Here is an 18,229-nt window from a genome sequence, read left to right as displayed (position 1 = left end):
ATCCACCTTTTTCTCAGGAAAGACTGGCTGAAAAATGATTTCCTCATATTGAGGATAAATGAGTCTGAATTGCTGCCATTCTCCTCTTTACTGGCTTTTCCAAAAACTCAAATGCTTCCCATTGATGTACTTAAACCACCCCTCAAGAAAGCTAAAATGTTAACATTGACTTTCTGAAGTCTGTATGCTAAAGTAAACACTGATTGGGGGTGGGGAGTAGAAGTGTATGCTCTACACTTCATTACTGCTTTGATTATTAGCTGCCTGGAAACTAACATGGTTTTATCCCTCCTCCCTGAGTTCAATTGCTTCCTCCACACCAATACCTTTAAAAATAGTTACCAGTTATTTTCTGGTAGGGTACTGTCAATTCCAGAATAAACAGCAACATCTACCCATTACTTTCTTTGTTTCCAGATATATACTCTAGTTAGCAAAAAAAAAAAAAATATCACTCTCACTCCTCCTATTGACCAGCCATGTAATTGTTGGTTGGTTTTTTTTTTTAAAAAAAAAAAAAAAAAAAGCAGAATAAACCCTTTGCAAGCTTCATATCTTTATTTATTAACATTTTTAAATAGCTGTAGCCAAAATGAGGCTGCACTACAGTTAAGTTACCAAAAAGTCTCCTGTCACTTTTTAATTTTGTAAATTCTCCAACAATGTATCTTTCCACATGCTTTGGAAATAAACATCCCTGGCAAAGTTATCAACACAGAACACTTTCTTCAAATGTAACAAAACATACAGATAAATCAAAGGCAAAAAGCTGAAGAAAACAGCAAGAGGCTGGCGTATTTTCCACAGTGAATATTCAGGAACAGTAGTGCAGATTTAGTAAAAGTCAAGAGAGCACTTAACACTGCATATTTCCAATCAGTATTCATAGGCAATATTTAATACTCTTGATCTAATGGATACAGAAACACTACAGTGCCTCAGGCATCAAACACTGAGTAAGCAAATAAGGCCTGCAATCAACAGGCTAGCAAGCCCACATTTGAAGCATGAAAAAATTAATGAGAGGACAGAGAAAAAAAAAGGGATGCAAGAAGAGATAGGGCCACAGGTTTTAAATAAGTGTTGAAAGTCATCTCAATAACATTAAACTGAAAACCTATTCCAGACTGGCTCTGGCTATGCTGAAACTTCTTACTTTAAATATTATTTTATATTACTGAAAAAAAACCCCACCCAAATCTGATTACATAAACTCCTCAATAACACATATAGAACCCAAAATAGAGACATAGGAAAAATTTTCATATAGGCTATAGTTTTTATTTTTATGAATAAAAGAGGCATTTGCCTGCTTCTGTTACCTCAGGTTAGCAATGCTAACTTTGCTACCACAGAGATCTCTTAACAAACTGGGAAATCCCCACACCTTCTTCCCACCCTACCAGAGTGAACATATCTGCACACAATTGAATAGAACTATAGAACAAGTCAGGTTGGAAGGTACCTTTGAAGGCCCAACCACTCTGTGGTAAGCAGGGACACCTTTAACTATGTCAGGTTACTCAGAGCTTCACCAAGCTTATCTCCAGGTATGGGACATCCACCACATCTCTGGGCAAAATAATCACAATTCATCAAATATAAAACAATATTATCTCCAATCAACACTTTTCTACCTCACCTGCCATTGCTTTTACCTCAGGATCTTTATACTCCATTTTGGAGATTTACAAGAGCAGCTATTTCACCACTCTCTAACGTCTAACTGCTTGCATCTGTTACAGGTTGACTCTTAAAGGAGCATGCAACAAGTTGCAGTAAATTGACATCAGGCTGAAGGCCCTACTGTATGAAATTTGATTATGTCATTTAAGTAAAAACCTTCATTGTTTTCGGTAGAAGTACAGACTGCCAGGATTTCCTTCTCAGCACTTTGTTAGAGCACTCAGACAAATGCATTCAACATTGAAAGTAAATGAGCACATGCTCAGAGTCACGTGTTCTCCACTACTGCTGAGCTCACTCTTGCCTTCTCTACAGGAAAAAAAAAAAAAAAAGAAGAAGAATAAAGAATCCTTAAGCAGTAGAAACTATTTTGAGGACTTCTTGATCCTCCACTTACAAGAACTATGGAAAAAATAGAAGTACGGTTTTGATAGCACTTCCTTGGGGAAGTATTAGGAACGCAAAACCATGCCAAATCAAAGCTTGTCCACAAAATCACACAAATGTGGACTTACTGTGAGTAATAAGAAAGTAGCTCCACTTAAGCAGCCTCTCAACAGCAAGGCAAAGATACAATGATAAAACAGTGAGGAAACAACAACAGTTATTGCCCCCACTGAAGTTCTCCTGTGGAGGAGAAAGGGATTTGAGGCCCCTTACTGCGTATTGCTTTTAAAGTACAGAAATAATACTTGTTGAGTTCTTACTTCAGCTTAGAAATAGAAGTTTAACATTTATCTTGCTCTGAATGGTTCTCACAAAAATAGGCTTGCCACTCATTTGGGAGGTTTCCTGTCGGTTTCAGCAATTAGTGAGCCACACCTGCTGGCACAGAAAAACTCTCACACCAGCCAGCAGCCAACTGGGACAGAGCCTGTGTCTGTGGCAGAAAACCATCATCACAAACCATAACCACACACAAGTTTCTTATTCCACATCCTGTCCCTCAGGAAAACTATGCCCTACAGCTTACATTTTTTGTGTGACAAATGTCAGGTTGGATAAAGAAAAGGAAGATCAGTAGACTTAAACCTCTGATGCTGAGGCATTCATTAAAATTCAGGGCTGCTCTCCCTCATGTATACCATGACATTAGCTACCAGCTGCCTGAGGAAGGTTACGATATTCATATGCAGAAGAAATTAAATGTGGGCTTTTGCAAAACAAGCCTGGTTTTCTTTTAGCTTGGCCCTCCTTCAGAAGTACAATGCTAAACATTTCCTTTAAAAAATAATTCAGTTGGAAGTACATAAATATCTTATATACTAAACCGGCTTGGATATATAAAGTGATAGCAAGACAGCTAAAACCAATTCAATACTAACTGCTATGATGTGTAAATATACTGGTTGCAGTCCTACCTCTTTCTTCCTTCTGCACCTGTATAGTCATTCTGCTTTGGGGAGGAGCAAGCAGTTGTTTGTTTTTAGTGCTTAACTAGGCAGGTAATGATTGGTCACGTAATAAGACAATTCTGATAGGTATCATGTAATTTGTCTTCAGGGACTAATTCTGCATAGTTTTCCACATCTTTATTCTGCCAAATAAAAGTTGTTTGGTGCCATCCAAAAAATGTGTAAAACACCTTATCCAGTTCCTTGTTCTCTGGTTTTATACGTGACAGAAATTAGCTAGAAGGCACATAGACTAACTAACTGGTTTTCATTCAAGAGCAGTGAAGACAAAGGACTCAAACCCTTCAAAATCTGTTTCTTTGACAAATACTTGGGTGAGGTGAACAGATATAGGGGGAGAGAGACTTGATGATATTAAAAAGGGAACTTGGAAAATAGGCAGTGAAGCCTGTGCTTACAAGGTTAGCCATCTGAATTCTTTGTTAAAGTTGATCATTAAAATCGCAATTTAAATATCAGGTTTACACAAGGGGCAGGCGTGCTTATGAAACTTAGATACCCCATGCTACTTCTCCAGACAAAGCAAGCAGTTACAAAGATACGTAACACTTTAAATTGTGAGAACGTGTACAGTTCTACTACATACATGTATTTTAAGACCAATTTTTAAGCCAGCTACTAATAAATTCATAAGAAAGGAAATGGAACTGTGATTATTTATTACAAGGACTCCCATCCTTAGCAGGAATTTTGCTGATTTTCAAGTAAATATGCCCACAAAGATGACATTATAAGAACTATTTTAGGCCACATATAGAAAGACTACACTGTGTTCCACTGACAAGATGTCATCGTGCCTCAGCAATTGTTGTTACCATACTTGGTTGGAACACAGATTATTTCACCAAGCTATTAATCCAGAGTTCATTTTAGTTGTTTTCTTGCAAGTCTTCTGAAGAAATATGTATAATAAAGCTCAAAACTGTACATGTTTAATTGTATTCTAAATACAAGTGTTGAAAAATTAATATGAACTCAGATACTAGATAGTAAGCTGCAGGAATTTCCATATTTTAATAGGTATAGTATAACAGGTAACTTTATATTCATCCAGCAGAAGTAAAGACCTTGCTGCTCGTACTGCATTCCAAGTTCTGATAGCATGAAGCATTACCATAACTAACATTTTACTATTAAAAAAAAATTGATATTTGTTGTTCACTTTGATTGGAAAAGCCTGTGTTCTCCTGAGGATAATACCTTACTGAAACACACTAAGTGTAAGGATATTCATGACATATAAAGGACGTCATTTGTAGTGCCTGCAAAGCAACAATTCTTTACTTATCAAGAGGTGGAGACTGTTTTCATAATTAGAATTAAAAAAAATCTACTCGTTTGTTATTTTCCTTGTTTGAGCATTTCTGGAATTAATCCAAAACAAAGTAGATATTTGTAATTCAAACCACTAGTTTAATTTGCAATGCATATCTTTATACCAGAAGCTGTGAGGCTACATTAGAGAAAGCATTGTTCTATACATGCCCTCTTCTGTAAGCATCTGCTTCAGGTCATTTATCAAATGAAGAATACAACACTCATTGTAGCTTTAGAGTGACCAAGACTCATGGCTAACAGGTAGCACCACTGTTAGAAGAGAGAAAAAGAAAAACACAAATGTGTAAAAAGTAATGTAAAAACAAAACAGCAGCAAAAAAGTAATATTGATTATTTTTGTCCCTGGAGTTCCTAACAGATTTAAGAAAAGCACCTTTCAGAATCAGTTGGTCTAAACCAATTTTTGCAGTGAGCTCAAAACGGAGCAGTGACCCACACACTTGCACCAGCAAAACTTGAAAACATAGAAGAAAGATTTTTCTTTACTCAGAAGCTGACAGTATCATGAGGTGAAACCTCATGAAATGTTTCAAGCTTGAACCTGAAGTTTCTCCACTTCTGTTATAAATAAATTATACAAAAACTGGGAGGCTAAACAGGGACTGTTTCAAAATAAAACTTCACTATCATTAATTGGATTAGCTACCACTTCATTACATTAATCAAACAACGAACAACATACCTTAAACAGAACCATGCTTGATTGTTTGCTCACTCTTTTCAAAACCATGAAATTACACTATCAGATTTAACAACACAAGTAACACTTCATCAAGCAGCAGCTTGATGAAAGAGAAACCCAACAATGCATACCCAAGAAGAAATACAATAAATATACACACAGGAATAGGTCTGAATTGTCCATATAATTCCTGCTGTTTGTATCCATACCTCTATATCTCATGGGTCTTTTATTTAAACACTTTGTCCCTCATAAGCATGCATATTAGAAAAGCAGTATTTAATCTTTAGCAACCAAGAAGACCTAACAGAGAATTTTTGCATGTCATAGATAATCACGTTCCCCTGACCATTCATTCTCAGGACTATACCAGGAGGAGTGCAATGAGTCAGGACAGAAAAGTGGAACAGCAATTGCCTGGCAAGTAGTGCAGGAGCCAGACAGTAACACACTATGTTTAGATGAAGTCTGAAGTCATGAACACACATGAAGGTAGTTCTGGTGGAGGAGGTGGACTGCAGGGGTGGCTTCTGCAAGAAGCATCTAGAAGCTCTCTGCCTGACAGAACAAACACCAGCTGGCTCAAGGCTGGAGTCATTGTTGACCAAGGCCGAGCCCATCAGCAATGGTCACGGCACCTCTAGGAATCACATTTAAGAAGTAAAATATCACAAGCAGCTGCTTTTTGCCACCAGAGAAGGAAGTGAAAAGATGTAAGAAACTGTGCAGACACCAAGGCCAGGGAAGAGGTGGAGGAGTCACCCCAGGTGCCGGAGAGAAAGATACCCCAGCAGCCCATGGAGAAACCCATGATGGAGCAAGTGTCCCCCCGCAGTGCATGGAAAAGGCCAACACCCCACCTGCAGCCCGTGGAGACGCCCCAGGTGGAGCAAGTGGAAACATAGAGAAGATGCTGTGACCCGCGTTGGAGCAAGCTCCTGCCATCACTTGCAGCCCGTGGAGAGAGACAGAGACACAGAGATCAGAGAGAGAGAGAGAGAGAGAGGTCCACGCCAGAGCAGGTTTATAGCCAGGCTTGTGGCCCCGTGGAGGATCAGGCTGGAGCAGTCTGGGCGTGAGAGACTGAGAGTCTTTCTATGATTTATGACTGCACCTCATAGCAGCGACCCATGCCGGGGAAGCTGGTGAAGAGCTGAAGCCCTGTGGGAGAGGACTCCCATTGGAGAAGTTCAGTGAGGACTGTCTCCTGTAGGTGGGACCCCATGCTGGAGCAGGGGAAGGCTGTGAGGAATGCCACCCCCCGGCTAAGAAGGAGAACAACTCGTGAGGACCTGACTGAAACCTCCATACCCCCATTCACTGCCTCTCCCCAGTGCCGCACTGAGGGCAGAAGAAGGGAAAGAACTCATGACTAAAGTGAAGTCTGCTGAGAAGAGAGGGGTGCTTTATGATCTGATCACACTTCTCATTACCCAGCTTTGGTGTCAATGTGTGTGCTGTGCCGTGTCATAAATTAGAGAGTTTTCTTTCCTTTATTCTGTGTTGAGTCTGTTCTGCCCGTGACGCTGATTGCAGAATGATCTCTCCCTGTCCTTATCTCGACTCCTAGGCCTGTTGATATATATTTCTCCCCTGTCCAAATGAAAAGGGGAGTGACAGACTGACTTTGGTGGGCGTCTGGCCTCCAGCCAGGGGCAAACCACCACACCACCCTAGCTGAAAGACCTTGTCCTGAGTGCCTAGCATTCAAGATAAATTTTTTCTGAAACCTGAACATGCTAATTGCATGTTGATTGACAACTTTTCAGTCCATTTTTACTCTTTATCTTAAACAGAGTTGCTTGGATGTCATTTTTTCCTCCTGTTTTGCCCTCTCACCATTCTAATCTTCCAAAGCAAAACACTCTTTCTTCCAGAAGACTATGTAGTAGTTAGTAGTAGTGACAAGCTGTTACATGAAAACAATTGGATGTACACAAAAGAGAGTAGTCAAAAAATTACCTCCAGACAGAATTTCTTTAACATTTCCATATTCAGCTGTCAAATTGTGAAATTATACAAATGGCACAAATTCAGCATCAGAAAAAAAACCCTTCCATACTGCTCTAGCAACCTTGAGAGCAATATTTCCTTGTTATATATCAATTTCACAAAGATTTCAGTGTGATGCACATAGCAGAGTGCTGTGCTGACAGGTGCTGTTTAGTAAGTTCAGTGTAACACAGAAGTGGCAGCTGGGTACCCAACACCAAGAGGAAAAAGCTGTTCTATTGGAAAAGTTTACTTATCCATTAAACTCATTACTGTGATGGCTCTGAAGCTGTATCTGATTCTGGCAAGTGGAGCAGCTGAAGATAACCTGTCTGGGACAAGAACTTTCCCCAGACTATCTTCTGTGTTATTCTTTCAAGATCCAATATACGCCAGCATCTTAGTAACTCAAATATTTAATGAAATCCGAGCTGAGACTTTGGGGAATTAACTAAGTTCATTTCCTCTGGCAGTTTATAAGCTTTTATTTTTCTTTTAAAGAAAACGCACATGCCCTCCCTACACACAAGATCTGGTTAATGCATCCCTTGTGCACCTGCTTTTCAGTGTGAACCAGTAATGAAATCCATTGCTATGAAGTGTGTAATGAAAGTATTACAATTTAAAATCATCCATCCAATTAAAACATTTTAATAAAATATCTAGAGTTTAATAAATGTCTCTTCCTTAGTAAAGTATTCAGTAGTGTTTGTATTTAAATGACAGCTCAGTTTTAGAGAAGTATCAGAATAACTCTACCTTGTAGAAAGAAAAATAAATGTCTAGAAATAGGCAATGGGGCAAAGTACTTTGAACTGGACTTGCTCAGCTCTGATTCACTATTTGCATTAACTCCCCCTCAAACTGGCTGACTTACAGAAAGAGTGCACAGACAGCATACATTTTCAAAAATAATTAATTTGTACAAATATGCTGAATTCAGAGAGAAAAATAATCAACAAAAACACAGCATAAGAAAATATAAATCCTTTAAATATCTTAGCATAATAAGTGAGTAATTTGGGTCTTTCCCAAAATGCATGAAAAATGAGAGGAAAAATGAGCAATTGCAGGAAAACAAAAAACTGTTTCACAACTTAATGTAGTATGAAAACTATAATAATGCAAGAAGCTGCTATTCTACATAGTAAAAAGCGTTTGCATTTTGAAATCAAATCATCATTATCAGTGCTAAAGACTTTTTATTAGTGGCAACACACACAGGAATGCCTATGAGTTACCACTTTATCACCATTTAGGTGATAAAACTGCTCAATGGAAGAAAGCAACTAAAGAAGGCTAATGAAACATGGCAAGAAGTCCACTAATATAACCGTTGGCATATTGCATGTTGCATTTCAGACAACTCGTGATTTGATCTATAGAGCACACATATTGGTCTACTACGTAAAAACAAAAAGCAGAGATGAGATACAAAATACAGTTCTCCCTAGGCTAAATTCAAAAGCAAGGAGAATCCTGTGCATTTTCTGAAGCATATGTATCAGAACCATTGCACCTCAACCAGTGAAAGAGTACAGCTTTACTTCCCTGCTATTTTGACTATTCTAGGATTTTTTTTTTCCTTTTAAACCAAATTAATCTTATGATCATCAACCCTTCCAATTTAACAGTCTTGAAAAACAAAGTTTTCCATTTATATTTCAAATTATTTAAGTTTCAGATCTCTAATGAGGTTACACTCTGAAGTGTCCTTCTGGCCTCATATTGCAAAGAGTTGTACCAAAGAGAACATTTCTTTGGAAAGAAATTATCACAAATCCCACTGAGTTGAGGAATAATTTCTACAAAAGCTTGTATGGTCATACTGAGCTCTTGGTATTTAGTATCCAAGCAATCAGCACAATGTTTTGATATACACCCGAAACAGTTGGTACTTCAGTGGAAAAGGATCTTACCCTTAACTCAATTTAAAGAGCTGCATGTAGCACAAAGGACTGATGCATAATCCAAAAAAAACATATCTGCAACTATGTGTGGGTGAAATTTATATATTTCGTATTTTTCTGAGTTTTACAAATAATATCTCCTTCTTGTCTCAAAATCATTATAATGTTATGCCTAGACAGAAGGAAGGATCTAACTTTTGTCTCTTAGGATTTATTTTTTTTTTTAATTCTCTTATTCCTTTATTTTTGACTGATTTTTGTCCCTTTGCTCTTCCATCAGTGATGGTTCTGACAATACTTCTTCTTTAACAAAGTTTAATAAAAATGAAACGTGTCTTTACCTTTTCATGTTAGTAATGTGAAGAAAACAGCAATAGATGATACTGCAGGCAAAAAAAAAATCCCAGCTGAAATTTAAGCAGCACAACAGTGGAGCTTGTGGAAGGCAAAATTTCCTATATTAAGCTGTGGCAGTGCTTAATATTCACTGCTCAATGCAAATTAATGAATTTGAGTAAGGTTCCCTAGAAAAGATGCAAACAAGTGAAGGCTGAGTTATATTAGCATACGTGTAGCAGTAAAACAATAGGTCGTTAGCCTTGTGAATCCACTGCCCCGGTACTCCTAAACTCAACTTCTCAGCCTACCGAGCCAATCAAAAATGCCAGAAAACTGCTTGTGCACACAGTGGAAATTGCAGGTTTATGCTAGAACATACCACAAGAAGCAATGTAAAGGATGCAATAAAGAAATGTCCCATCCCAAATTGTTATGGGAATTGAGCAAGCAAAGAATTAAGCTATACCTAGAATTTGTTGAGAAATGGCAACTTTCCTGAAGTAAGAAAGATACAGCAAAGGAACAAGTGTACATTGTAACATATGCACACAATATTTGAGCAAGGTGAGGGATGTGGAGGTGTGGTATTTTATTAAATTATACTCCCACAAGAGGTCCAATTTTGTCTTCTTCATCAGTCATGTCTTAACACTAAACTTTGCTGCTGCCAGTGCTGTATCAGCGCTGTGATGAAAGGTAGGATGGATTGCTGTACTATCCATAGGCAACGTTCAGAGAGGTTAGATCAAAATCAGTTTTAAGACAGTCTGTCAGACACAGAAAGGCACACAGCTATGCAAGAAAATGAGTGAGGGACAAAATTAATAAACAGGTGTTTTAACAGTTATAAAAAAAAAATGTGGTTCAGATTTGACAACTGTTTTTCTATTGCATCGTCACTATGTAGCCACAGCTTGCTATCCAGGAATGCTCACTGACAGCAATTCTATCCCTGCATTATGGACAATGCCATCCTAATTTACCATCAGCATGATCCTGCATAGGGAAGCTTTCAGTACATGGTAGAAGAAATCAGGACATAGCAAGTATTTAAGAATAAATGGGAAGAATCTATGCCCTAGGCATAGACATGAAAGCCAGGGTCTTTTTTCTTTTTATTTCTATACCACCTCCAGAACGATTGTCCAATTTTTTTCACAAAAGCTTATTAAATCCAGTTGATTTGAGGAAGTTATTGCAATACTGAAAGCCAATAGCACGAAATAGACAATTTTGCTTCTTGGTACTGGAGACTGTAAATTCCTAGAAGATGGAAACAAGGGAGACTCAGTCCTAATGACTACCATTGGGATCGTCACAACACAGAAAACCAGAAAACTTGTAATTGATGAAACCAGGTTTGTTCTGCCTTGTCTATAAGGATAGGAAGGGGCACAGACAGGAGGTAAGTAGAGTTTTCCTCAGAGGTATGAACTCTAAATATATTTAGGAAATGGAAAATGGACCCAGAAAAATGGAGGATAAAAAGAAGAAAATTCAGATAGTGAAGGGGTTAAAGATTAATTACATGATTTTGAGATGCTCAGCACACCAAAGGAAACCTGAAAATTTGAAGGAACCTGATTCAACCTCCAAAGGGTACACAGAAATAGGAACTAACTAGCTACAAGGAATTCCAGACATGCATGTTATTCCTTTTACCCCGTCTAAAATTGATCTAAAACATCTAAAATGAATAACCATTCTTCAGTGCAAAGTCTCAATTTAATATTAGCAATTTTCTGTTCATGTGAACCACACACCAAAACAACTTGTGTGGGGCCACCTATCCGCATGGAGGTATCTTTAAGGAACAGTAAAGCGTTGTCAGAAGGTCCTGTTTCAGCAAAAGATGAGACAGACTCTACTTACAGAAGAGAAGGGGTCAGTGGCCAGTGTAGATTCCATACATATTGTGCTGATCCAAAAAACCAGAGTGGTTAAAAAGCCAGGCATGCAGCACTCAGTCCAAACAGCATCCTGTCAAAGTGCCTTTGGGAAATTTTGAGTGGAGCAGCGAGAGAGCACAAATGCTAGTTTAATTTGGATGTGGTCTAACCGATAGCACAGGGCCAAACCACCTTGTCTAAAAATTTCCCTTCAGCTCAATCTTTCCCCTCATCAGTAAAGGAGTATGTTTTGGACCTACCAAATAACCAGCCCCAAACCTACACATGACTCAGCTCAAAGCCCAGAAAGCCTGATACAGACAAGAGGAAGGCTAAAGTTAAAGATTTTCTGTATGACTGTGGCAGATGATTTGTAGAAACTGGAGCGTACAAAATCTGTCATTCAGTTTCTGCAACTTGTCACCTGGCATGATTCACTAGAAAGTTCAATTAATCCTTAGAAATTACTTCAGAAATGGGAAGGTTTTGTTGTTGTTTTATTTTTTTAAAGGACTTTAGAAATAAACTGCCAACAACACCAATTCTTTCTCCTCCTTTTTGAGAAAAAATATCAAATGGAAAATGAGACTGATGAAATGCAAGGGAATCATGTAAATTCTACATTGACAAATTAGACATCAAATGCTGAGAAAAACACCATTACTTATCAAGCTTGCACTGGAACATGCAGTATTTCACCTAAGAAAAGAAAACTCACATGTGAACTGGTTTAATGTTTCCTGAGCTCAAAACAAAGTTCTTTGCCGCTGAAAGCCCCTTGTAAGCCCGAGGAAATAGAATCTATTTGTCATATCACCTGAGAACAAGCATATAGGAGTGAATGAACTGTTCTAACATTCCTCTTCTGCCCAAAATCTAGAAGAAGGTAACCTTGAGTCATAAAAAATATCTATGAAGAATCATGCCCATAAAACAATCAGGCTGAATTACCTGGACCTTTGTTAATGCTGTTGCATGTTACTGAAGGCTTATAGTGTGCAAAACATGTTTTGTATCAGTTTTGGACATTTCTGCAAGGAAGCCTTCATACAGGACAAAAAGTCTCAAAATAGACATCTGAAAGCTTCCAAACTGTGTTATTATTATCCACCCACCACGTTAAACTACTAACAAAAGAAAAAAAGATATAACACTCAGCAACATCCTAGACAGTTTCCATAATTTTACATATCATGGGATGAATCTGGCTTTGTGAATAACTGTTGTCATGGCAGCAGTGTCATGGTCCCAAAGGGAAATAAATCCTCCTAACAATTTATGACAAATCAGACGAGCAAAGAACAAAATTACTTCAATCTTGCTAAAGGATTATTGATTTATTATTTGAAGCTCAGCATTGGTTATTGAAAAAATCACTACCATCCCTTTTTTGGATATGTTCCCAAGAGCAGGATGGGAAAGAGCTAAAGATTTTCTTTAGAGGAGACTTTCACAATATGCAATTTCTGTAAAACCACTTTCTGTTACCACCCGGCATAAAATTCAACTTTATTCAAAAAAAATTTAAAATGCTGGAAATTGGTTTTTAGTTGTAGTTAATTTGAACACAGCATATTTATAAACCAGTCCAGTACTATATTGAATTTCTTATTGTCCTGGTTTCAGCTGACGTAGAGTTAATTTTCTTCATAGTAGCTAATGTAGGGATCTGTTCTCATTGGGCTGAAAACAGTGTTGATATATAGAGATGTTTTTGTTATATAGATATTTTGTTGTAACTGCTGAGCAGTGCTTACACAGAGCCAAGGTTTTTTCTGCTTCTCATCCCACCCCAGCAATGGGGTGGTTGGGCATGCACAAGAAGCTGGGGGGGGATGCAGCTGGAACAGCTGATCCCAAATGACTAAAGGGATGCTCCATACAACATGACATCCTGTTCAGAGTATGAGGGCCTGGGGTAAAAGGAAAAAGAGGGGCAGGAAGGACAGGACATGGTGTTCAGAATGACAATGTTTGTCTCCCAAGTAACCAATGTGTGACAGACCCCTGCTTTTCTGGGAATGGCTGAGCACCAGCCTCCCAATGGGAAGAGGGGAATGACTTATTTCTTTTGCTTCATTTGTGTGAGCAGCTTTTGATTTACCTATTAAACTGTCTCTATCTCCACCCAGGAGTTTTCTGACTTCCTCCCCCCCCCATCCTGCCTGGGAGGAATGAGCGAGGGGCTGAGCGGGGCTTAGCTGCCTGCTGGCATTAAATCACAACACGTTCATTGTCTGCAGATGTGCTTCCAGTTGAGGAGCTGGGTAAGACAAAGCTTATACGAAGTGTTTTTTCACATAAATAATTGATGTCTATGACTCTAACCCACGTGGAAATCACACCCTGTTCAGGGAATCCCACACCTATGTCAGCAAAGTGGTACCCCAGAGTTCATTGGAAGTTAGGAGAACATTATGATGAGGTTCTGTCTACGCTTGCTCAATCTCCACATTCTTCTCAGCCACTCTCCAAAACTGAGATGGGAAACAAAAATGATGGACCTTTGGCCTTTGCTGCTACAGGCATTTCAATGAGATTCAGGCACCTGAACTGCTTACTGAGGCTATGGGTTATTTTGCTAGATTAGCCTGTTTGGAATGAATCAGACTTCTTTGCTGGATGGTGTCTTCCGTGCGGCAATATAATCCTGACACTGAGGAATGGTCATCTCAAGGTAGAGGTCATGAAAATATACAATCTAATAACTAGAAACACAAACAATAACTCAAACATACAGGAAAACCTGGTTTAATATGGAATTGGTCCAATATTAAAGACTTGGATTGTTCTGAAGCTGAAGCAGAACATTCTCACATGTTGAATATTGGAATTCTCTTTAAAGTGGAAAGCCTTTGTTTTCACAGTTGCACTTCTAATTTAAGTTTCCCTGATGATCTCTCATTCCCATCAAAAGCCAAGCTGACTACCTAAAATTTTAAATTTCTTTTGACAATTAAGAAAATTTAATCCCACTATAACTGGGGCTAATTGCAATTTTTTAAAAGTTAAATGCCTATTAGTCCAAATTGAAACAAATTAGTTAGCAGTGACTAAATATCAGTATTATGCTTGCACAGAAATTAAAATAATTATTTTGTCTAATTCATCAATTCACAACAATGCAACCTTTTATTCATGGTATCCTTGTGTAGTGTCTGATAATATTCAAAATAAAGTTTGCAGCGTCATGCTTATAGTCTGGCTGGTCTTCTGGTTAAGGCTAGGCAAACCATTTTCTCCCTTCAATACAGATCTCCTGTGACCATCTCTTCCTAAAGCTGCCTAAGCCCAACTCTGTCACAGGTTTCCTGGGTGCCTCACTCATGCTCAGGCTCTGGGTATCTACTCAGTAGACCATGTGCCCAGCTGACACCGACTAGCACTCAGCCCTGTCCCTGTTTAAGGCTCCATTTCACTCAATTCCTTGTTCTGATGACACAGTGTTGAAGGAGAAGACTTCCTTCCTTTTAACTGAACATTCCCCTGCTCAGTCCTTCTAGGCCACAATAGACAGGCCACATGTCCCAACATCTTTGCCTCCTGATTCTGTGTCCTGCTCCCTGCCCAAGCTGCCATGGACCCTTCAAACCCTTACCAAGGCTTGTCAAGCACTCCAGATGAGATAGGTAGGATAAAGCAAGCAGCATTTAAGAAACAATCATCTCTTCAGCTTTGCTCCCATTTATCCATGGCAGATTTTTTTTTTTTTACTGAAACCTGAGTCAGAGAACCAAACGTGCAATAGAGAAAGCAAACAGCTATTGAGCACATTCAGGGGAGGGAGTGAGCAAGGAGAGGATAGGATGGCAGAGACAGGAACCATTTAAGTTGCAGAATGAGCTGAAAAAGGATAGAAGCTACCAAAAGGAGGACATTTCCCACAGCAGGGTGAACAGCAGGGGTTTCATATGCAAGTAATAGCAATGGACTGGGAGACAAGATTACACAAACAGAAAAGGGTCTGTTGTGGGCAGGAAAAGTTGCAGATGCTTACTCTTAACTAACACTTTTTTGAAAGTTTTATGTTCCTCATGTAGGGATCAGCATGCCTTTCCTCCACACAAGAACAAGGAAATTCACTCCAACAGAATTTTGAACCAGCTTCATCCCTCAGCAGAACTAAAGCTGGCTTGTGAACTCCTACTCCTGTTGTTTTTCAAGTGCTTTATGAGCTGTCATACACTGAAATGCAATGTTTTACCCCAAGGCAGATATTTTCAGTCCCATGCAGCAGACCCCCCATCTCACAGGAAGGATCTGAGAAGGCTGGCAGTAGCAATGATGTGGCATAATTTACTACAAATTCAGGAAGTGTGGGCAGAGATTAGAGAAGAGCCTGAAATATTTCTTCCCAGGAGAGAGATGGAGTGGACAGGAAACAATGTAGTTAAAAAAATTTAGACATTAATAAAAGAATAAATGCATAAAAGAACTCAAGTAGTGGGGAAGAACATTAAACTAACCAATCTGCACAAGCACAACTCAAGTGTCAGTACTTCCCATTTGGTTTCCAGCGCCTTTGTAACAAAAGTTAACTCTCAGCATCTCAAAATAGGATGGTCTTGCCAGTCTAGACAATACATCAGCATGACACCAAACATCCCAATGTTTGTTTTTATCTATATCACATTTTGGTAACTCAGTCTCAGGGGTAATCTTCCTGATTGCCACCAAATTGTTGTCATCTGAAAAGGTTATTGAACTGTACCCTGCATGAAATAGCAGCAGCTATACTTCACTGGGTATTGTGAAGCTTAATGAGTGTTCTTAATGAGCTTTCAAAGATCATCAAAACAAAGTAACTACCTCATCAGCACATAGGAAAAGTGAAATTAAAATGGGGAATCAGTATGTGTGGGGGTGATTGTTCATATGCATTAATTTTATCTGCCATTTCTCTGTGTGTTCCTTTCAGGTTTATAATGAAGCAATTTCAAACCAGCCGTTTAAGGTTACATCTGTAGCTACATTTTAAAACTACCAATTTAAAGTTCTAAAGAGCCATGTCCATAATTTCCAAATTGAATTAAATATGAGAAATATATATAGATACAGTTATTACTTCTACCATTATACTATGGCAAATTGAATCATCTACTAGAGATACTCCAGCTGATCAAAAGAATTAGAATCAATCACTCAGAAATAAGAGACCTGCAGGCCTGGCATTCCAGCCTAGCAATATTATGGTAAGATCACTATGTTTCTTCTAGAGTTTCTTGACCTCTTAATGTCATGGCTATTAGAAAACATCCTGTCTAAAGGTCATTTTATTTTTTCCAGAATCTTCGTATATCTACTTGCCATTCCATTTTCGCTGCTTTTCTTCCCCTGCATTTCCTGCCATGTACTTCTACCAAGAGACTTCAATATTAAGAATCACAGTACTTTTCCAAACTGGATGCCTCAGTTTCCTTACTTTTGCAGAATGCACCTCTCATAGTCAGCTCAGATGGCGAATGGCACTACAAACCCTTCATTTACAAATCAGCTCCACTCTGTACACAGGCTTAAACCTCTTTCCTGCTCTGGCAACAGGCTTAACAGTCATTCTTGTCTTTTCTTCTGCACTTCACCAAAATACTGTAAGACCCCTGCCAAACTTGTTTCTGAACTTCTGGCTGTATTTACTGCTGTACAGAAAATTTCTTGGTTACCCACATGGCCTGTGGTTGTGCTTGTCTTACACAGATGCTCAGCTGTTTTGTGCAGAGAACACCCCACCTGGGGTCCTTGTAGGTCTCAGCCCAGACTGGATGCAATTATTGGCAATACCTCATGCAACAGCATCAAAATCTGAACCCAAAGAAAAAAAAAGGTTTTATTCTCGTCACTTGAAGAACTAGGAGTGCAAACCTGAGGAGTATGTACAGCTGCAAAAAGCTTTCATCCAGAGGCCCAAGAAGTGTGAGCTACTACTAGGGTGTTTCTCCAAATAGTATCTAAAGACAGTGAATTTTTTTCCAATTAGATATTTCATCAAGAAAAAATGGTTATGTAGAAATGTATGCACTTCAAAATAAGTTTGCTTCAAAAAGGTACTTACAGAGATAAAAAACATTTTAATATAGCTGAAGAATTGCTTTGACCTTTTAAAAAAAGGAACATTTCTATCTGCCTTTTCAACAGGACTGTTCATGGTTTAGTTTTAGAGAACACAGAATTACCATCAAAATGGAAACAAAGCATCTCATGTCAACTGAAATGAGTGTCCAGAGAAACACTGAAATGTATTGTTTTCATTAGATTTTAGGACAGATAAGATTAATTTTTTTTTGTAACTGTGGATTTGCAGATATAAACAAAGATCCCACCCAGTTCAAGTCCTTATTGTGCCAAAATACACTGCTGAGGGAAGCAGCAAATTTTATGCCCATACCAGTACACCAAGCACTAAGGATCTCTGCTTGCTCTCCAGATAACAGAAAAGAAACAGACACTTTATGCTGCTGTAACAAGCAATGACAGAAATTAGAAGGAAGGCTCCTAAACATTGCTATGCGCTCACATTCATTCCCTCAGCTCTTAGGGGTGGCCACAGGTCAGACTGAAGACAGCAACATAATCCTCATCAAAAACACCTAAAACAACTCTGGCTCACATGAGCTGCTGAAAGAAAATGACACACAGTTTGCTTATACATATACAGTTGATATACTTTCTCTTAATTTCTTTGCAGTGGCTCACTTTTGTGATATTTAGTGTTTATGGACGATGCTGGACTACTTGAATTTAACTCCTTGGACAGAAAAAGATGCAAAAAGCATGGGAGTAGTGAACTGAGTCAATGAAAAATGTATGACTTCATGTAACAGTTCTCAGTAATTTCTACCTACTTTTTCTCAAGAGTGCATCTTCCCAGAAACAGTCCTGGTAGGAGACAAAGACGCTAGCCTATGCATATCTACTCCAAATAAGGCAATTGCTAAAGAATCTTACCTATTTTGTTGGTAGGAAGAAAAGAGGCAGGGTCAG

Source organism: Gallinula chloropus (genome assembly GCF_964237585.1).
Source record: "Gallinula chloropus genome assembly, chromosome: Z".
Classification (NCBI taxonomy): domain Eukaryota; kingdom Metazoa; phylum Chordata; class Aves; order Gruiformes; family Rallidae; genus Gallinula; species Gallinula chloropus.
Note: the sequence above shows the minus strand (reverse complement) of the source record.